Below are 17,642 nucleotides of genomic sequence, written 5' to 3'. Positions count from 1 at the left end.
TCCAAAGCAGGCTCCAGGCTCTGAGCTGTCAGCACAAAGCCCAATGCAGGGCTCGAACTCACGAACTGCGAGATCATCACCTGAGCTGAAGTCGGATGCTTAACTGACTGAGCCACCCAGGTGCCCCAAGTAAAGTTTTCAAGATGCATGTTTTTCCCACACATAAATAAAATAGATACTGAGTAATATTTACATTTGAACTGGTTGGATCACCCTGAATAAGCATCTTTTTCAAAGGCACAACAAAAGGAAAGAAGCTCAGATTGTTCAGTTACAAAGAAATCATATCATTAATGTCACCCTTTCTCACTATTTCTTACTATTATACAGAAACATTTAACTGGAATATCTTGGCACCACCCCCCCCCCAAAAAAAAAAACATAGCTGGGACCAAAGAAAGAAGCAAGAATGTCCTCTGAAGAGCCAGCTGACATTTTTGTAGTCAGAGCCAGCAGGGTTTAGAGCCCTTATCACAGAAGAAGCACACCGAGCCCCAAATCAATCTTATTTAATCTCATTTAGCACAGGATTTAAATAATTTTATCTAGTTTCCATGCCAACAGGTTAGAAGGATTTTATTCAATGATAATTTCTTATGGTAGAATTTTAAAGCATTTTCTTTAGTTCATTTATTTATTTTTTTGAGAGAGAGAGGGAGAAAGCAAACGTAGGGGAAGAGTAGAGAGAGAGGAAGAGAGAAAATCCCAAGCAGGCTCTGCACTGGCAGTGCAAAGCCCCATGCAGTGCTCAAACTCATGAAGCACGAGCTCATGACCTGGGCTGAAATCAAGAGTCAGATGCTTAACTGATGGAGTCACCCAGGCACCCCTCTGGTAGAATTTTAAAGCATGTTTTAAGAAACACTAGATCCCTAGGGGCCCCATTGGTTAAGCATCTGCTTCAGCTCAGGTCATGATCCCACAGTTCATGGGTTCAAGCCCCGCGTTAGGCTCTGAGCTGTCAGCATTGGATTCTGCTTTGGATTCTGTGTCTCCCTCTCCCTCTGCCCCTCCCCCTTTTGCGCTCTGTCTCTGTCTCTCTCTCTCTCAAAAATAAACGCTTAAAAATAAAAGAAATACTAGATCCCACTGAGGAATCTTGTTTCATTTTGCCCTCAGTCCTAATTTTAGGACTCTTCCCTCTATCTCCAGTTGACTCCATTATATAATTGTTTACAACTCTATTTCCTCGTTTAGAGTAGGTACTTAATATACTCTATTACCATTTGTATTCTTTTCTCCTTCAAAGTCTTTCCAAAAACCTTGTACACTGTAAGCACACAAGGAACAACTTGTTAAACACAATGAATCAAAAATAGAGAATTAGGAGAGTTGATGTCCCGTTGGAAGCAGCAAGAAGCCACATAAGGTAGTTACAGTGTAGGAAGAAACTAAAATCAAAGAAGAAAAGCCCAGCCATCTGGGGCCATTCAATGTAGGGACAAAGTGCTTCACATACCTCATTAGCCCCTGTGAATTGCAAGAAGATTCAGAGAATAAGTACTTGATGCTCAAAACGACCACACTGAGTCATCAGAAGATTTAAGTGAGGAGCTATGTAATCAATTTATATAAGGAGGGGGGAAATGAGATACTATTTTTCATCTATCAAATTGGCAAAGATTTTTTTTTAATTTTTTTAACGTTTATTTATTCTCGAGAGAAGGAGACAGAGCATGAAGGGGAGAGGAACAGAGAGAGAGGGAGACACGGAATTGGAAGCAGGCTCCAGGCTCTGAGCCATCAGCACAGAGCCCGATGCGGGGCTTGAACTCACGAACCATGAGATCATGACCTGAGCTGAAGTCGGACGCTCAACCAACTGAGCCACCCAGGCGCCCCAAAGATGTTTCTTTTTTAAGATAAAGCCCAGTGCTGATAACACAATGATGTGGCTATACTTATAAACTGCTGGATGGCGCAAAGAGTTCAAGAAAATGATCTTAAGAACAATGTTATATGTTTGCGAAGACATGTGACACGAGGCTGTCCATCACAGTATTAGCACTGTGAGAAATTGTCCATCAATAAAGAAATATCCAATAAATATTTTAAAAATTAAATTACAATATTTCAATATCATATAAATGTATACATGTGCATTAAAAAGAATGGATGCTTGTGTGAAAGGGTGTATGCCAACGTGTTAACAGTGGAGGGGAGGTTCACAGATAGTTTTTATTTTGTTTCTTACAATTCTATGTTTTCCAATTTTTCACCAATATATACGGATTAATTTAATAAGCAGAAATAAGAAGAGATTTTCTTTGTGTTTGTTCAGGGGTAACCTTTAGTTATACGAAAAATTCATTTATGTGGAGAAACCCGTGCCTTGACCATACAGTGTTAGACCTTTAGGAAATGTCCACTATGTGCTTCATGTTTGTTGGTCCTGAATATTCAAAAATAAAAGACAAGGTCTCCGGTCTCATGGAGCTTACATGGAGGAGACAAGATTTTACTCTAATGTTTATTGAACTTTCACTTGGGCTACGCATCTTGCTTAGATTATCTCATTTAACCCCCACCATTATTCTGTGAAGTAAATTTTTTCTTTTTAATTTTTTTTAACGTTTATTTATTTTTGAGACAGAGAGAGAGAGAGAGAGAGCATGAACGGGGGAGGGTCAGAGAGAGAGGGAGACACAGAATCCGAAACAGGCTCCAGGCTCTGAGCTGTCAGCACAGAGCCCGACGCGGGGCTCGAACCCACGGACAGTGAGATCGTGACCTGAGCCGAAGTCGGGCGCTTAACCGAGTGAGCCACCCAGGCGCCCCTAGTGAAGTAAATATTAATCTCATTCTCCTTTCACATAGTGAGCGGCTGAGGCTTAGGGAGACCAAGTGACTTGGCCAAGATCACAGCCAAGTAGTGGCTCGTGAAAGAGAGCTCCGAACACAAGCACACTAGCTCGGGACGCCCTTCACCAAGACTATCTCAAAAAACTATACTCAAGGTGATGTGTGCTGAGATGGAATGTCACTGGAACACATAGGACGCCTTCATAACCTACAGCGAGTGGAGGAAAGGATGGGAAGTCTACCTGGAGGAGGTGCTGACTTCAGAAGAGATCACGAACAGGAGCTGGGGCGAGGACAGGTGCAAATGGGTGTTCCGGTCGGAGGAAGCCATGCGTGCCTGCCTGTGCTCAGAGGCCCAGGGGATGGCTGCCCACCCAGGCAATGTTGGAGCCAGGGGGTGAAGGAGAATGATGACCCAGGCAGCAAGGCTGAGACACCATGACAAAGGGGCATATCTGCTTCACCCAAGAGTACTGCACGAAATGAAAGTCTCTTTCAGCTTGGCACTAATGGGTAAGAAAAAGGGTTAAGCAGGCTTTGCAAATCCCATCCCTGCTTGACTGATTGGTGCCATGGCAACCCAGCAGCAGCCAACACTTGTCAAGGCCTCTTCTTTGGATACAATAATAAACAGTGATAAAACATTACCTCAAGGCTTTATATTTTTGCCATCAGTTAAAATTCTGTTCTTGGCTGTGCTTAAGACTTCTTCACATCACAGCTGAGAGAGAGAGGGAGGGAGAGAGAAAGGTATATTCTCAATAATGTACTGGGAATGCTGCAGGCATCTGCTTTAAGACTTCAACGCCTTCAACGTTTCAACCCCTTGGAAGGGGCCAAAAACCGTATGGAGGCAGAGTTCGGAAAGGGCTTTTTCCTTAAAAATAAAGACTTGACAGGAGGTGAACAATGACGCCGCATTCTGTTGCTTCCTGAAGCATCAGCCCCATGAGGTCTCTAGTAATGGCTGCCGTGGGGCGATCGCCACCCCCTCACCCCTCCTTTCACTTTTAACTCGAGCTTCAAGAGAGGAGCGCAGACTCACAATCATTGCTGTGTGACAGCTGTGTGGCGGGTGGGAATTGTTTCTCAAACAAATCCACAAATATTTAGATTTGGTGTCCTCCTCAGAGCCACTCGCAACCCGTACAGCCTCGTCAAAGTGACAGTTGCTCACAGGAACCAAGAGCTTCTCAGCGTGGAGAGGTGACTGGGCTGGGTTTGAATCTTGGCTCCCCCTCCTCCTAGCAGCTCCCCCTTCACCTCCCCTGACCTCTAAGAGCTTAGTTTCCTGCTTTGTAAAATGGGATTTATACCCCTTCTTATGCAGCATGGCTGACAGGGCTGGAGATAATGAATGTCAGTGCGAGGGGCGCGTATTATGTGTTCAAACACTGAAATGGCCTAGGCCCAGAGCCTGCCACCCGTGTTGCCAAATGTCATGAATCCTTAGATACACATTGTTTTTCAAGTTTTAACCCTTCTGAAATTGGGAGGTGTTCTTTTTTTAAAAAAAACTTTTTTTTTTTTTTTTTTAATTTAAGGGATGTGTCTTATAATATGCAATGTGTCACAGTTAATTAGCAGGGATTTTTCCGTCTCAGTGGATCACAAAGTAATGGAGCATCCTACAGGGGGCGATATCGTACATTAAACGATATAGGGTAGTAGTCCCTCCCAGCAAATGGAGCGTTTCAGTTTGGTTACAGGGCAACAGATAAAAAGAAAGAGCCAAACCCTACTCCTATTCAGGAAATCTCTGACAGAAAAGATAAGATTGATGGCAAGTACCCATCTCATCTTTCTGAGCTGCTGCAACCTGGCAACACATCTGTTCCTAAGAAAAGACCCATCACAACCATCCACCTACTCAGTCTCCTATGTGATCCATACCATCTGGTGCCACCTTTCCACGTCTCCTCAACTGTCCTTCCCGGCACCACACGTGATGCTCTAAAACGAACAAAAAAACAAAAGAGACTTAGAGATTTTCAGAGCTGTTTCTAAAACGGACCCAGAAATGTAATGAATATAATTTTCTGGGCTTGCAGAAACATGTTGATCACAGCAGCAAGGCTTTCAGCGGGGAGGGGCAGAAGCAGGAAGATGCTCCTGCACACACACACACACACACACACACACACGCACGCACACGCACACACACGCACACATGCACACGTTTGCTCTTGTAAGTAACAGAACCAGATTATGGAGCAAGTTAGGAGACACTTGCCTGGGGAACCAATCTATAAGGGGGCTAAAATGCCATTGGCATGAATTAGAACCATGATCCCAGCTAAGTCAGGTGTTTTTGTTTGTTTGTTTAATATATGAAATTTATTGTCAAATTAGTTTCCATACAACACCCAGTGCTCATCCCAAAAGATGCCCTCTTCAATGCCCGTCACCTAACCTCCCCTCCCTCCCACCCCCATCAACCCTCAGTTTGTTCTCAGTTTTTAAGAGTCTCTTATGCTTTGGCTCTCTCCCACTCTAACCTCTTTTGTTTTTCCTTCCCCTCCCCCATGGGTTTCTGTTAAGTTTCTCAGGATCCACATAAAAGTGAACACATATGGTATCTGTCTTTCTCTGGATGGCTTATTTCTAAGTCAGGTTTTTGAAACCAGCTCTACCTGGGGCTGAAAGAAACACAAGTTGGTCCCATTCCCACTAAAGGAGACACGGACTTCTGGGAAAAATAGTTAAAAACACACAAATAAAGAAACAAAACCAAACTCCCTATAGGTGCTAAACCTGTCTCAAGTGAGTATTTTTGTGGTGCTTGTTAGCAGATCATATAACGCAGTTACACGATTGAGCACCAATCCTGAAATCTCATTCCTGACATTAGTACTTGTGATCAACAAGTGAAAACAACTGTCAAAACCTGTCAAGGATGTAAGACTTTGCTCTCCTTGCATGCGAGCAAGTTTGTCTGCCACTGTTTCATTGGGTGCTAGTAGGGGACACAGGTTTCCGGATCAGATAGTTTGGAACAAGGAGCAGTTAGTACCTTGCTTACAAGATGTGTGGCTATACAAGAGACCCTGGAGAATTGTCTCCCAACAATGGCATAGTGATGTGACCTAGTGGAATACAGTATAGTAACGTTCACCCCACTAAACAAACTTCTTGAAAAAGACATTGAAACATACTTATTGAACAGTATGTTGAAACAAACATATTGAAACATACTGAAAGAATACCAATGTGAAGAGGCAGATTAGACTGTGTAGGAAGTTCACATGGTCCAGCTCCTGTCTGGAGCAATTCGGGGTTAGTTTTCTCATGGAAATCAACTTGAATAAAAAGATCAACTCGTAGAGAAGGAAACAGGACAAAGCAAGCAAAGAGTAGTTATTTTTCCTCTTTATTCAGAGACATACATATCATGCATTTCATAATTCAGGGAAAAGCATAAAACTGGATGCTTTAAATTAGTTGGAAAAATTTTGGCCTAAAGACAATTCAAGGGTCAAAGCTCAGTTATGGAGTGCTAATCTTGTTCCTTTTCCAGCATAGATGGCTTTTCCTTTCTTTGGGTTGGCTCTAACAGTTCCTTGTCCTTATACTTCAGGGATTTGAACTGGGAGAGAAAGAAAGTTACCAGATTTGAGATGAACGGAACTTGAATCATTTCGAAGTTCTATATCAAACTGATTGGAACATTTTGCATAATTTTAAAGTGTGTAATTCAGCTGTAACTCTAATTTCTAAACTCTAAGCACTTTTTCCCTTTCCTAGAAATAATACATTTGATTACTGTCTTTCATGTATTAGTCATTTTCTTAATAACTTTGACTAACTGGGAGCCTAATTCTATTTTGGAAGATAATATCTATATACTACTAGTAACTAATCTGCAGACCTTATTCAGTTTTCTTCAATTGTTCTTTCCAGTCCAAAATTCAATCTAAGTTCCATATTGCATGTAGTTCTTAAGTTTTTAAAATCTCCTCCAATCTGAAACAATTCCTTATTTTCTGTGCCTTGCTATTTTAGAGTTCTTCAGTTTGAATTGGTTTGATGTTTTTTCATGATTATATGGAGATTGTGCATTGTTGGCAAGGAGATTAAAGAAGTGATATTATGCCCTTCTTGATGCAGCATATCAGGAAATAAATGAAATCGGTATGTCTCCTCATTGGTGATGTTGTCTTTGATCATTTGGTTAAGGTGGTCTGCCAGGACTCTCCACTGTGAAGTTATGTTTTTTTCTCATTGTAACCAGTAACCGTCTTGTGGAGAGATACGTTGAGACTATGCAAATATCCTATTTCTCATCATAGTTGCCCGTTAATTTTGGCAATCTCACTAGCTTGTGACAATTATTACTGTGATATTTATAAAAGAATAATTTTTCTATCATTCCTTCACCATTCATTAATTGGCATTCTATTAAATCCAGGCTTATCCTTTGACTTTCCCTTTCCTGTCTTGGAATCGGCCATTTCTCCAAGTAGCCCTAGTTCCTTTGATTGGAGAATAATGCTTAGAAATCAGGATGCAGGGGTACAAGGTGTGCTCATCATTACTGGGGTGTCATCACTTCCAGTCCCTTTCAGTGAAAGATCTAGGAAATATTTGTATGCGTGTGCATGCGTGCACACACACACACACACACACACACACACCTCTATTTAACACCATGATTTGCATTTATATATCTGATTCCAATTCAACACCACAAGGCTCCTTGTAGTCTCCCCTTTTTCCTCATTTGTATCTCCTTTCTCTTTTATTAAGATACCTGGTTCTTGTTATCTACAATCTATTTATTTATTTGCACAATCCTATAATGGGACATAAAGTAGTTTCAGAGTTGCTAACTCATACCTCTGTGAAAAACAAATCTATCAATTCAAATAAAATATTTCCGTAAGTTCATTTTGTTTTTAACCTTACAGTATGTAATGAGTAGTTTTATGTTTCAACTTGAATGGGCCATGGGATGCCCAGATATTTAGATAACCATTATTTCTAGATGTGTCTGTGAGGGTGTTTCTGAATGAGATTAACATTTGAATCAGTAAACTGAGTAAAGCAGATGGTCCTCCCCAATGCGAAGGCCAAATATAGTCTTTTGAATGGCTGAATAGAATAAAAAGCTGAGTAAGAAATAATTTTTTTCTCTCTGTTTATCTTCCAGCAGGGGCATTGGTTTTCTTCTTCCTTTGGTGTCAGACTCACACTAGAGCTTATACCATCAGCTACCCTAATTCATAGGCCATCAGACTCAGACTGGAACCATTAACTCTCTTGGGTGAGGAATTTGTTGACTGCAGGTCCCGGGGCTTCTCATCCTCCATAACTGTGTGATTTTATTTCTTATAATATATCACAGATAGGTATGATATAGAACACATGGTATCTATCTGTATCTATCTATCTATCTATCTAATCTATCTAATCTGTATGTATCTCCTACTGGTTCTGTTCCTCTTGAGAACTTAGACTACTAATACACAATATATAGTGAAAATACCATTTTCCAAAATTACTTAGATTAATGCCTTTCTTCTCTATTTTCTTCATCACGGTCATAGTGTTCTTTGCAATTGTCCATTTGTTACCATTTATATTCCTTTAAAAAATTAAGTCAGGTCATCTCTGCCCAAAACCCTCTAGGACTTTCCATCTCTAAGTCAAATTAGAAGTCCTTCCAAGGTCTAAGCCCTGCATGATCTAGCCTCCTCGTGCTTCTCTGGCCTCATCTCCTCACCACACAACCTCTTGCTTACCCCAGGCCAGTCGTACTGGCCTCCTTGCTGTCCCTGCAGCATCCCACATGTGCTTCTGAGTTAGCGCTTTTTAACTTGCTCTCCCTCAGGTATCAGCATAGGCGAGGCTCTCACTTCCTTCAGGGCTTCTGTGCAAGAGGCCCTTATATATTTATTTGTTTGTCTGTGTTAGTCACAAAAATGTAAGTTCCGTGAGGGCTTTGTGAAGGCTTTGTTCTGCTCATTGCCACACTCCTTGACCTAGAACAGTACCGGGAACTTAACAGGAACTTAAATATATTTGCTGTTGACTGTTTGTTGAATTGACCCGCACCATATTTCTTTAAGAAAATATCTTAAATGTTTTAGATGTGAGTGATCAGTATTCATTTGATAACAAATTGCCAGCATAAGGTCTGACAATCTGGACTTATGCCTAGAATGCATATTACAGTAACTGTGCAAGTACAGTATGTGATTCAGTCTTATTCATTAGGATGTTTGCCTTAAATATACTCCTCCACATCTCTTCTGATAGCTGTCTGTCCATATAAAGGAAATACGGGTTTTTTTTTGCCTAAATTCTCTACAATGAACCTGTATTGTTTTTATAATCAGGAAAAAAAAAAAGCAAAACCTCTGCAAACAAGCTCATATGTTAAAGTGTGAGTTCCCGTCAAAGGAATACTGCGATAACCTCCCTCACTCCTCATGCTCCTCGGGAATCTTTCATGTTTACAGCCTCCAGAGTCGACTTTTAAGGCATCTGTCTGAAAAAAGGATCGTGAAGCATATTTTCACCTACAGATAGCCCATCCACTATCGTGTAAGCCAGCCTGTAAAAAGACAGTTCTCCCAAATCATTTAATTGGAAGAGGCTGAATAAGGAAATAATGACAGATCACCAAAAGTGTGAGGTAACTATTGAGCTGGTTCTCAGGGAACTTGACAACAGGAGACAGAAGTGCAAAGAAAAAGGAATTGAGCTCTAATAGAGGGTCAGGATGTCAATGTCTCCTCCTGCATTTAAACACAGTAAGGAGGGTGGGTGGATGGCTCTGGAGGGGAAGCACTTAAGATAAGTGAAATGTATTATCAGTTCTAGGATAGAGTGTTTGGAAGCCAGATACAAAATACCAAATTATAAAAGCCATTGAATGGTTTTTCAGCTGAGAAATAATAGCTGGAAAGCTGTTTCCACCAGTCGAGAGCACAAATTTATTTCTGTAAATTGAAAAGACTGGGAATGGCCAAAGGGATTGTTAGATTAATGGAATCTTATACTGAGTTTCACTGGGGAAGGTTCTCAGCCATCCCATTTCCTGATGGAAGGTTACCAAACCTGAGGGTCTGTGGACAATGGAAGATGCTTAACCGACTGAGCCACACAGGCGCCCCATGGACAATGGAAGGTGAAATGGGCAAGGGGAAGAGAAAAAGAGGACAGAAAGTCTTAATTTTGTAAAATCTCATGGGATAAGGGAAAGACTCTTAAAGTTGACAAATGTGGAAAACCTCTGTGGTCCCTCTGGTGACAGAGATCTGTCTCTAAGATTTAAGGGACTTTAGTCAGAAGCACCAGCATTGGGACCAGTGGGGCGGGCACATCTGAATTACCGATCAAGACATTGGTGAAACAAAGGGTGTGCTTCCTTACTAAAGTCAAGGGCTCTCCTTTGGACAAAGAGTAGGAAAATAAAGCTTATAGGAGTATCCAACATGGCTCTTTAAGTTTTTGTACTCTTCTTCTAGGAATCATTTCAAGAAACTAAGGCAACACAGATGACCCCTGGGATTCCCCCATGAGGACTGGAGGTTTCAGAAGCTGTGGAGAATTGCCTCTGCTGTGCCGATCTCCCTGCGAGTTTGCTGTAGGACACAACTTTGGTTGCCTATCCAATAGCAATCACTCACTCTTTTCTAGTGGACCCTGAGTTTTTTCTAGTATCCACACTTTCCCAAGGCACCATGGGCTTTAGGGAATGCTGATCCCATTCCCAGTCTCAGGCGTTGAAGTTTGGTTACACTAAGCCAATGGAGAGAATTTCATTCCTTGCCAGCAATTGGCTTAAGAAGAAGAAGATTTGGTCAGGGGCACATCAAGGAAGTTGGTGGGGGAGGCTTCTGGAAAAGGTCTCTTAGCTCTTTGAAAAAATACAAACAGAAGTCCCCTTTTTTGTGTTCAGATAATGGACTGTAAAGATGTGATACCTGGACCGCTACGGCCACTTTTTTGTTGTTGTTTTTTGTTTTGTTTTTTTTTTCTTTTGCCATGAGGAAGCTAACCAACATGATCAGAATGGAAGAGCAGAAGAATTTAGGTTCTTGATGATGTTGTCAAGGTGCTGAATCAAACAACACTGAAGTTGTACTACCTCAGACCTTCTTGTTATGTGAAATAATAAATCCCTTAGCTGTTTCAGCCATTCTGAGTTTTCTGTTGCCTGAGTTTTGCCTATGTCATTATCTTACTCTTATAATGCAATGTTGAATGTGCCTGCAATAAAACCCTTCCTTTCGAGTCAGTTATTGAGTAACAGTAAGGCTTCTCTCCCTCTCCCTCCTCTGGGAAACGTGTGATACTCCCAGAATGCCAATGGGTCCAAAATAGAGACAGGAGTGCCCAATCACAGCTGGGATCAAAGGCAGCTTTTCCAGGTTCTGGTAGCCCACCGCAATAGCTGAAAATGCCCATTGGTGTGGAGGATCGATGCATGGACCAAACTTAGAAATTGGTTCTTAGGCTCACCTTTGGGCTGGGTCTGCCTCTGAGCTACCCCGTGCTGTGCTCTGGTATCCTCCGGATTCCCAGACACAATACCTCTGACATATCATCCCTTTACAAGATTAGCCCTGCAAACTTGGAGTACTCAAACCTCGCACATTCTAAAGAAAGGACTGGCCTTAACTGTCAGATAACCTCCAGGCCCTTGGAATATCCTTCCTGATGATAGTGTCTTTGTATAATAGATTCTTTGGGCCAAGTCTGATCATTTATGCTAACAACGTAATTTCTGGTGAACATCTGTTGTGTTTGCCTAGGGTCCTGGGCCACACTATATTCGTTTGACCTCTGGAGACCCGGAGATTGAGTAGTTAAGGTCAGTCACTCAGGTGTTCCATGCTTATGTGACAGATCCCGAATAACGAGCCTGGACACGAAGGCTCAGGTGCATTCCCCGGTTGGCAATAAAACTTTGTACGTGTCATCACATATTGTTGCTGGAAGAATTTAGCACGACCTGTACAATCTTCTGGGAGAGGATACCTAGAAGCTCATGCCTGGTTTCTCCTCCTCTATGCATCTTTACCTTTACTGATTTTAACCTGTGTTCTTTACTGTAAAAACAATTAGCACATGTTTACCGGCTTTTCTTAGGTCTGTAAGTCCGCCTAGTGAGTCACTGCGCCTGAGGGTGGTCTGGGGGATCCCCGACACAACCACTGCACAGAAACCTAGAACTTGTGTTGGAATCTCTTATAATCTTTCTAGTCGTGTATCAGCTGGGTCAGTTGATCCACTGGAAAGAGCACTGGGAACATGGAAGATTTGGATTGACATTCAGGTTCCATGACATGGCAGAGGCAAGGTTTGGGGGAAATCACAGATCTCTAATCCGTCCTCTTTTCCCCAGTGGGACAGTATCTGCTCTGCTACAACGGGTTGGTGTGGGGAGCGCATCAGAGAATGCACTTGACAAACTGGAAAATTTGGAAAATTGTAAAGATGTTGCCTATACTTTAAATACTTGACACAGAAGTGGAAGATTGATAGCTAACACTGAATGCTGAATTTTTCCAGAGACCTGGACATGTGCTGGCTCATTTAATCCCCACTCTAGAAGCAACTTCGTATTCTATCTTAAATGGGAACTTTGTGAGGAGGAGATTTAACAAACTTCTCACGGCTCCGTCTCCAATAAAGAGCAAAACCAGAACTCAAACCACAGCCATCTGGTTGAAGAGCTCAGGCAATCAACCATTTTATAATGCAATTCCATCCTTTTAAGTACCTCCACAGAGTTCAGTCTCTTGAGTATAAAACCTGTTAGAGATGTGTAGTCTGTCATCTGAAAATACCAACAGTGACTAGAAACTATCCCTAGACCAAGACTACTGGAGTAAATACACCTGTCTTACCTTAGAAGATCCTCTTTTGTTTTGGGTCAAGGTATTCAGCAAGTAAACATATCTTGGGACACTTAGGGACGCTAACACTAGTAACAACACTAACAAGAGGAGGGGGATTCCCTGCCCTTGTTCCCTTTTCCAGTTTACCCAGTGTATTTTGGATAGATCTTCCTTTCGGCATAGAGCTGCCACAATCATGACTAGGGGGAAAATCTGTTATGTCATCTGTCAGATGTGTGAAGTATTTCCCAGTGTCTTCTGACATAACGGAACGCTTGGTCGTGAAGCACCTCTTCAGTACTTCAATCTTGGTTGTGTTTTCCACGTGGGTTGAGATGGAGACAGGATATCATTTCGTTTCACTGATTAAACGAAGAGAGAGGTTTGGGGTACAGATATTAAAACATAAAACAGAGTTGAGAGTGACAACATATTTTGCTGTCCCTGACGCTTTGATATACATTTCTTGGCAGCTCGAGCTGCCAGGGGCTTAAGAGACTAGAGAATATAGGTCAAGAATCCTTGGGCTTTCAAACTCACATTTGAACCAGAATTAATAACAAATGAATCTTAAAACTCTGTACTTTCGTGAGATGTATTATGGCTTTGTTTGGGAACATGTGACTTGCTGCGTTATATATTTACAACGTTATAAGGAATTAGATTTCAATGATCATGATGACGTAGCAGAAGCAAAACAGTGTTCTTTCTCAGGAAGCATCAACGCATTATTGAAAATCTGGGTTATTCGATACGCAAGTTTCCTTATTAGTATGCAGTAACATATGCAATCCAGTGGGCTTGTTCAGAAAGAGATGATCAGAAATGAAATATTTCTTTTCTTTTCTTTTCTTTTCTTTTCTTTTCTTTTCTTTTCTTTTCTTTCCTTTCCTTTCCTTCCCTTTTCTTTTCTTTTCTTTTTTCTTTTCTATTCTTTCCTTTCCTTCCCTTCCCTTCCCTTCTCTTCTCTTCATTTTTCTTTTTTCTTTCCTTTTTTTTCTTTTTTCTTTTCTCTTTTCTTTTCTTTTCTTTTCAAGCTGAGGTTTTGAAACACCCTGGCAGCATGAGTTTTGACAAGCTTTTGTTATAACTATAATAGCAACTTCAATACACATATACACAAACACACACGCACCTGCCCTCTCACACCAAGCGTCATACATCCCTTTCCCCACCCACCCCCAACACAAACGGGCCGCTGGCAACTTCCTCACCTAATTTCCAACCTTCTCCCCCTGCTTACTGTACTTCAGCCACACCCGCCTCCCTGCTGTTTCTTGAACACTCCAAACACACTCCTGTTTGTGCTTGCAGTTTCCTCCCCTGAATATCTTCTCTCTTGGATATGTGGGTGACTTTGCTTTCCTCAGAAGGCCCTGCCCTGACTGCTGTACCCACGGAGGCACACAGATCACTCTCTGTCTATGTGTCTGCCCCTTCCTTGCACTCTCTGAATCGGCGTTAGTTATTTGTACTCTCAGTCCCAACCACGACATGTGAATGGTCCTTAGAAATCAACTAGTCTCATCTAATAGTCCCATTTTGCAGACAACAAAATGGAAACCTGCAAAAGAAGAAGTGACTTGTGCACAAATCATTCATTCGTCCATTCGGCAAATATTTAGTCAGCTTCTAGGTGTCAGACTGTAGCTCCGTACCAGGTATTGGGGGGGTAAAAAAAGACCAAGGAAACTTACATTCTATTCAGGAAGACAGGTAATAAACAAGTAAATGTACAGTGAAAGTTAGGGAGTGATTACTGCTTCAAAATAAAGCTAAGCAAAACAAAAAGCAGAGAGGTAAAAAAAAAAAGCCAGAAGTAGGAAATAACCAGGAATAGTTGAAAAACATAATCTCAAAGGCACATGGCGCTAAGTCTGTTGAAAGTTCTCCAGATGTTAAAACAGCTGTTCATTCAAGATGGTAGCCAAGTGGCAGGCTAACTTCTGAGTGCAGAAGGCTTAGCAAGGGGTTCCTTTGGATTTAAAAAAGAAGTATAGTTTCTGACACTAGGCTCAAGGCAAGTGGGGCGTAAAACACCCTTAAATGATATGATGACTTTCACTGTAGCAATAATTGCTGTTAAAGTAATGGTGAAATCTGGACTGGATCCATTCGAAACACTGCGCATAATGAACCATCACAGAGTTGAGATACTGTAGTTAATGTCAGTTACCAATAGTGACTAGAGCTGACCTGAAATCCAGGAACACACAGAATCTTCTGAGGAAATAATCAACTCTCTAAAAGTGGGAGCCAGGCTACTGAACGCTAGGAATTCAAACGTGACCATGCACAAAGCAAGAGCAAAATCACACTACTCGTCTAGGAATGTCCCAACCTATACTTATTTCAGAATGACAGCAGTCCACTGATGCCATCATGAGATCAGACCAAGTAATATAAAAGCTAAGAAAGGTAGCCCAGATCTGAAAAAAAAGAGAGGGATCAAGAAGCAATGGCTCCCGAGAAAATAGCCAACCAGGTACGGAGAGACTCCATTTATCTCCTCATGCTTGAGTTTCTATCTAGGAGCCAGGCACCAAAGGGAAACATCTGTGTGTGTGTGTGTGTGTGTGTGTGTGTGTAAGAGTAGGCATATTTGGGAGAGGTCTCTACATGCTAATGAAATGTCCCATCTGCCTCCTCTGGTACAATGAATTCAATGCATCATCTTTTTAAAGAAAGAATTCTCTTACAAATGGTAGCTTGGGCTTTTATGCTAGTCAAATCTCCAGAATGAGGGCTGCTTCTTAGAGCCTCACAGCTGTTCACTGGCAATTTCCACACAATAGGCCATTTGCACTTAAATAATAAGGCCCTCCTCAATGACAAGGCTGAGTGTTCCTGAAGAAAGTTCCAAATCTCTAAAGTGGCTCAAACGTCTCAGCTTCAGTATTAACATCTCTGGCTACACTGTAGATTTTAGGACTACATAATGCTCATAATTTCAAGCATTAAAAAGTTTCCTTTTTTGAAAGACAAAAAAAGCTTTCCTTAAATGTTTAGAAATTAGAAACATTTTAGAAATACTTCTTACATAGACATCTCTCTAATAGCATTCTTGTAGGTCTGACTTTATATTCCTTAAATATTTTATTTCCTCCAATGGATAAATCATCTTGGTAAAGGACTGCTTTGGATTTGTCAGTGATTCTGATTCTAATCATTCCTACATTTGAATACATATATATTAAACATGATAAGATAAGAAGTTATAATGTGCACATTTAATCAAAATACACCATTGTTTAAATATGAATAAATAAAATAAAATTAAGGCCCTGTTTATACGTACATCATGGGAACATTTTATATTAGGTTTTGTGATCAGTCCCACAATCTTTCACAAGTTGGAGCAAATCAGGAAGCCAAGGAGACATTGCTGAATGTGCTTTATCGATACGTTACTTTCCAACAATTAAAGTAACTGAGAGTGCTATATGGCTTTCAAAAATGCTTTACCACGAGATCTTTTAATTTGCAAAACAACCTCTTCGATAGGTGGAAAAGTTATTATTTTAGTTTTATAGATAAGAAAATTGAGACACAGAGGCCTGAAGGGAGTTACCTAATGTTAGGTGACAAGAAAGTGACAGAGGCAAGGCTACAATCCAAGTCCCCTGACGCTAATCATAACGGCCACTCTATAACATAGTCCTCTTGCAAGACTATGCCTTGTCTTCTATTATACGTTGATATCATTTTCTTTTCTTTTAATTTTGTTTAATGTTTATTTATTTTTGAGAGAGACAGAGACAGAATGCGAGTGGGGGGTGCATAGAAAGAGAGGGAGATGCAGAATCCGAAGCAGGCTCCAGGCCCCCAGCTCTCGGCACAGAGCCCCACACGGGGCTAGAACTCAGGAGCTGTGAGATCATGACCCGAGCTGAAGTCAGACGCTCAACCGACTGAGCCACCCAGGCGCCCCAATATCATTTTAATTTAAGGATTTGCTTAATACTATTTTGCAACGATGCTGAGCTGCTCAAAACAGAAATTAACATTTGTCAGCAGCATCACTTAACATTTGAAAGATCCAGGATTCTGAAAGGTATTGAAGAACTACATGAAAGAGTCAGCTCTTTGAAGTTCCAGTGTGCAAGTTTTATGCAGATTATAAACGCATGAATATGTGGTTGCTTTCCCACGTCTTATTGATCAAATTTCCCTTGAGTACATCATGCTGACTTCTTACTGTTCACTTATCCTTTAAAGTACCTGATGGTTTGGCTTTTCTCATCTCCAATATCTCATTTTAAAATGGGATCAGGCTGAAATTCTTTTTACAAGAGGGCTTAATAATTCCATCTGCTAAAATGAAGGAAGATAATTTATTTTTACCATTAGAAATTTTTGACAGATGGACAGGCTAATTTTCTTGATTTACAAAGAGCTCACTGCAATAAATTAAAAGGTGAGCAAGCCAATAGAAAAATGGGTAAAAGATATGATCATGAACCCTATAGTGCAAACATACAAATGGCCAATAAATACATGCAAGATGCTTATAATAAAAGTAATGAGTAGCAAAGTAATGAAATACCTATTTGCGTGGGGGGAAAAAAGTTGAATGGTACTCACTCCTGGTGAAGGTTTGGGAGAATAAAGGCCCTTGTATCCTATTGATGGAAGTGTAAATATGAATACCCTTCTGGAGGACAACTTGTCATTATCTATAGAAATTTTAATTGCATGTATCCTTGAGGGAACAATCCCATCGCATGGATCTTACTACATAGATATATTGATGGAAGTTCACCTACATCTATGGACATCAAATTTCAATAATTACAGCATTATCTGTAATGGCAAAAAAATATAAACAATCAATTTCTATCAGTAGGAAATTGGCAAAATAAAAGGTAAATCTATAGTTACAAATACTGGTACATAAAAGATAATATCAATCTGTATATGGAATATTTTTCAATATTTGGTAATAAGTTTAAAAAACAAGATATATATATGTATGTATATACGTATATA

The sequence above is a fragment of the Panthera leo genome, chromosome B4 (genome assembly GCF_018350215.1).
Source record: "Panthera leo isolate Ple1 chromosome B4, P.leo_Ple1_pat1.1, whole genome shotgun sequence".
Taxonomy (NCBI): domain Eukaryota; kingdom Metazoa; phylum Chordata; class Mammalia; order Carnivora; family Felidae; genus Panthera; species Panthera leo.
Note: the sequence above shows the minus strand (reverse complement) of the source record.